General features: G+C 48.7%; 1 protein-coding gene across 5 annotated transcripts in view; it reads right to left on the bottom strand.

Moving 5' to 3' along the window:
- Window positions 1-5,530, bottom strand: part of SH2B2 (SH2B adaptor protein 2) — a 61,705-nt gene that overhangs the window by 17,979 nt on the left and 38,196 nt on the right. The gene's annotated exons all lie outside the window — the stretch shown is intronic.

Here is a 5,530-nt window from a genome sequence, read left to right as displayed (position 1 = left end):
GCCCCGACATGTCACCTGTGCCCGCCACCATCCCCACAGACTTACCTGGAGGAAGCTGTGGAAGCTGCTCTCCACCACACTGCCAGGCTGCCATGTGCATGTGTGCAGCCCACGTGTACATAGCACCCCCTGCATCCTGCTTCCCCCATCCCCAACCAGCCCTGCCAGTCTGCAAGAGGAATCTCACCATTTCCTGTGTTTTTCCCCTTTAAAGAAGAAAATCCACCTTTTTCTGCAGCAAACAGAAAACCCAGATCCCTGGTCATCAGTCCAGGGCCAGTCATTTGTGCCATGAAGCAACTGGCCTCGAGTCGGAGAGACAGCTCTAGGCTATGCTTTGTCAGACATAATGACCACCTCAAGAATAGAGTACGTGCAAGTATGCATCAACTGGCCAACAGCCCCATCAATCACATCTGTTCCCACTTCCTCTATCCTGTTGCTTTTGTACCATTTTAATGCAAGAATTCGCAGTAAATCCTATTTTTAGCGTGGACACCACTGATTTCCCCATGGTTGCAAGAGTGATGCTCACTCCAGACTCTGCTCCTCCCAGAGGCAACTGCCTCTTGCTTAACTAAGGAGACACGTGCTAGCAGGAAGCCCAGGAAGCGGTCTGCGTTAGTGGTAATTGTTCACGAGGGAGCTGCTGCATTATTTAGTGACCAGTAAATGAATCAGCAGTCGGACTCATTCAACTGCAACCATTAAAAAAAATAAATAAATAAAATACACTCTGCAGAAAATGTGTTGACAGGGCACTTACGGGAAGGTTTTCATTCTGAATCCTTGGCAAATGAAAAACAAGCAAGCACAACGTGTACAAGATGAATGAAAATTCATTCCTGGTGTTAAATGTGTATGTCAGTGTGTTAAATGGCTCATTATTATGTGCACTACAGCTGTGTCCAGAGGCCAAACCAAACCTGTGCTGGGCATGATACAAACAAGAGAGGAAGAGAATCCCCAAGCTAGAAGTCTCAGGCCCCAATTCTGCAACGAGCTTTCTGTGGGTGGGTGGGTTCCCAAACACAAACAACATCCCACTGAAGCAATTAAAGATGTTCTTATTCACAACCAAGGTTTAAATCTGGCTGCTTTAATTGTTGCTTTCTGTGTGGGGAGGAAAGTAGTTAAGACTTAGAAGTGCACTGATACATTGGTCTGATATTGGATCGGCACCGATATAAAGAAAATTGGCTGCAACACAAATCGGCTTTTTTTTTTTTTGCCCGATGTGGCCAATAACATAAAATAATGCCCTGTGCATGCGTGCAGCTGCAGCGCAGCACATAGGCGGCAAGAAGCACAGCGCAGCATCTTGAAGAGCTGTGTGCAGCTGGTAAGTCTGTTATGGTGGAAGAGGAGGGAGCAGGGAAGGGGTGTGGAGGGGCAGGCGCTACCCAGCCAGGGCAGAGTAGGGTGTGGGATGGAGCCATGGCTCGTTCAGAGCAGGGGAGGACAGTGGGTCCTGCCACTGTGCGCACCCCAGGAGGGCATGGGGGCATGTGCCCCTGGATCTGTGTGTGGGGCAGGCTGCTGCTGTGGGCTGGCGCCAGGCTCTTCCCAGTGGGGGCTGGACCAGGCTGTGCTTGGAGTGGGCAGTGGCGGTGCTGGGAGGGGGGCTACAGCAAACTTTGGGGTGGCTCCAGCCTCCACATAGCCTCCCTCACAGTGCTGCTGCTGCCGCCCACTCTGAGCGCAGCCCAGCCCAGTCCCCCATCAGGAAGAGCCCAGCACTGCACCAGCCCCAGCCCGAAGCGGCAGCCCACCCTGCCCTGCACAGATCCAGGGGCACTTGTCCCCCATGGCTTCCCAAGCAGTGGCAGGAGCTGCTCCCCCGTACGAGTCACGGCTCTACCCTGTGTCCGCCCTACCCCAACTGAGCAGTGCCTGCCCCAGCCCCAGCCCAACTCCCTCCCTCACTGCAGGGGCCTTGATCTGCCCCGCCCCCCATGCCCCTTCCCTTCCACCACAACAGACTTACCAGCTAGACACACTCTTCAAGCTGCCAGGCTGCTTATCAGAAATCAGATTGGTATCAGCCAACATGCCTCCTTAAAAATTGGCTATTGCTATTGGCCACAAAAAAAATCTATCGGTGCATGCCTCTTAAGAATTATTTCCTGAAAAGGTTTTGTAGAAGGCCAACTGGACCAGGCATGCCTGGCTCTGTCACCACCCTGGTGCATGGCCCTGGTTAAGTTACTTTGCTGCTCTGTGCCTCAGTTTCTCCATTTGAAAAACAGGGACCCTCCTATTGACTTGTGCATGCTGCTTACAGATGTTACAAAAACAAACAAAAATGGTGGTTTACTCTAAACTTGGTGCACTCCTGTGCTGAACCCAGCACATGCCCAGAAGAGGCAGTGCATTATTTTGATCTGGTTCACCCAACATCTGTATAGATCAGGTGCTTTAGTGGGGTTTTTTGGCACGTTTATCTAACAGCTGATTGAATCAGCTATTAGATACAAGTGCCCAAAAAGCCCCAAAGTGCCAAATCTATATAGACACTGTGGAGCTGGGTCGAACCAACGTGCTGCTTCTTTCAGTAAAGCAAATTTTGTTTTTTTTTTTAACCTCTGCAAGCAGCCTAGTAAAGTGCTTTGAGCACTAGTGAGGAAAAGTGCCACAAGTGTTGGCTATTATTATGGTGTCTGAATATTCAGATATTTCTTTATGTGTTTTATGAAGTGCCACAGAGTACAATCTTTTAAAATAATATCATTACTCTCTATGCATTATAGAACAAAAATTTAAAAAGAAGCAGTCTAGATGAACAATGACCTTAAACCAGACTCCCACTGCCCATCTTTCATTGCTTAGCTCAGCCCCTGGATAGTAAAGCTGGAAGAGGTAGAGAAGATCCTTGTTTTGCTTCTTGCCACTTGTGCATGTGTTTAATCCCAGGGCCTGCACAGCATCTCATGGTGGCAGGGGAGGATGTCTGTAAAGCTTTCCTTACTAGAGCTTTAAAAGCTGCAGTGCAGGGACCAAGGGGTACAAATGCATCCTCTAAACTCCAAGAATCCATTTTTATGCAGAAGCTTGAGACAGTAGTGCATCTACCCCATTCCTTGGTCTGGGTATATTCCCCAAGTGCTCTTCTAAGCAAAGCAGGACATGTACAATGGGCTCCCAAGACACTGATTCAAAGAAAGACCAACTGGCTCAGCTTTCTAACTCTTTCCTGCCACATCTGAGCCATGACAAGGTTTTGTTTTTTCAGTTTTCAGACAGGTTTGGAATGAGAATGGAGCCCTACATTGCACAAAAGTAGATATAGGAAGCACATCTATTTGGTCCTGAGTGCTATTTGTTAGGGTAGTTTAAGCCTTTTCATATTCTCCAGCTGATCCACTCCCCAACCTCAGCCCCCTTTTTTAATATCAGCAAGAATAAAGCAGTATCTTACATTCCTATAGCACCTTGCAATCTGACAGACCCAACAGATTGTACGTACAGGAATCACTGACCCAATCAGTGAAAAGCACCCACCTCTGGGGTGGAGTGTAGAAGCTGTTTGAGAACTGAGGCATTCCACAGTAGCACAGGAGAGGGTCTGAAGACAAGCACTGTACTCTGCTGTAGCCTCTGACAAGTGTAACTCCCTGGTTGGCAAAGTCTCAGACAAGATCCCACCTGTAAGACAGCCACCCTCTCACATGGTCTGGAAGTGGGATGTGCAGACCTAGAAGTAGAAGCTTCTCCAGCCTGAGCTACAGCACCAAGGTTCAGGTTTAGCAGCTGTAGCCATTCCTACACTCTGAGGGCCAGGCACAAAGGAAGAAGAGTAACACACTCCCAGCAGGTGCTGTGATTACTAGAACGCCTCACATTTTGCAAGCGGACTTTTGGGTTGACAAAGGGGTTTTAAGAACATTTTTCAAATGAAAAATTGTTTGTTTTCACTATCTCCCCTTCTCCTATCCCCCCACCCCTCAAAATGTTTCAGTGACAATGGATTATAAATATCAGGAAGAGATGCGATGCGAATGCACAGTCTTTCCATGCGTGTGCCTGATGGCTGTACTGCAAACCTTCCTACCCAGATGCTTTGACAACAGCGTTTCTCACCGTGAAATGAAAAACCCAGTTTTGAATGACAGCAAGCAGATAGCACCAGACCTTTCAGAGAAGGACAGCACTTATGGACACAAGGTGCCTCTTACAGTCAACTCAGGGCAGTGCTTCCGTTCTGACCATTCCCAGGCTTTCCCCACTGGCACTGCTCCCCCTTAACCATAGCATCTCTTTCTTGAAGTGCACAGAGACCCCTTCATTAGAACAGCCCTTCCTCACCCCCGCCACTCTGAGGTCCTGCTGTTGTGTTCAGGCAGCTGGTGTCTTTATAGTCTTCCTGACTAATTCCAACTCCAACACGCTTATGTCCCCCACAAAACAGAACTGACCAGTGGATAGTGCAGCAGACTGGGATTTGGGACTCCTGGGTTCTGTGCTGAGCTCTGCCACCAACTCACTGCAAAGCCTTGGGCAAGTCATTTAAACCTTCATACCTTGTGTCCCACAGCACATCTGTAAATGTGAAGGACCTGTCTGTCTATCTCCTACATTGGCTGTTTGACAAAATGGCCAGAAGGTGTTTGGAGCTTCACAAACAACAGGCATCCAAAGAAGTGTAGAGAGGAAGGTAGCTGCTGCACCTGCCCTCGGGCAAAGGGATCTAAACCATCTGCTGTAGAAGACATTAGGGAAGGGTTCCCCATCGTTGAGGTTCATCACTCAAGAGATAGCAATTTCAATGTAAAAGTCTATGGGGCTCATAGCCCTCTACCTCAGAACTGCTGTTCTATGAAGCAGCCAAGAGATGGCCCCATATCTCCCAGGGATTCAGAAGATTTGGACCCAGATGAGAATTTCTTATCATGTAACATGACCTCCTGCTTAAAGCAGGCCTGCAAACTTCATCTCATTTCACCTCTGTGAGGCCATGTAACTCTCATGAAGTAGCCAGACAAAGAATCAGAACTCACAGCTCCTGTACTGAAAAGAGTGGGCTTGTTCTACTAATGGGCTACTGGAACTCAGCAGGGGGAGACGAGAGATCTTAATACACTAGCACAGACTAAAAGCACAGCACATTCCTAACAAGACATACTACAAAGCCTTGTTCTTCCCCCGCCTCTCCAAAGCCCCAGGCAATTCCCACATGGTTTCCCCTCCCTGGAGTCTGAACACTCCACTTTAACTCCTTGGTGTGTGCGTCTCACCTCCACAGCCTTGGCCCAGCACTCACAGCACCTCACAGCGAATAGCCAATTAAATATTTAAGCACTTTCTACCAGCCTTTAAAACGCAACTGTGTAAGAGGCTGTTCTACACAGCCTCACAAGGCAATGAGCAATTCTCTGGCAGATAGAACAACTCCGGTTTCCATTAAAGAAATGTAAAACACTGCAACTCTGGTCTGAGAGTAAATGTAAGCCATTCCCAGCCCTCCACTGCGAGGGCAGTACCTAGACATACATGCAGTCAGGGCTGTGAGGTTCGGGGGGGGGGGGGGGGG

This window comes from Gavialis gangeticus, unplaced genomic scaffold (genome assembly GCF_001723915.1).
Source record: "Gavialis gangeticus isolate Ggan-Ray unplaced genomic scaffold, GavGan_comp1, whole genome shotgun sequence".
NCBI lineage: Eukaryota > Metazoa > Chordata > Crocodylia > Gavialidae > Gavialis > Gavialis gangeticus.
This window is presented reverse-complemented; position numbering and strand designations above follow the sequence as displayed.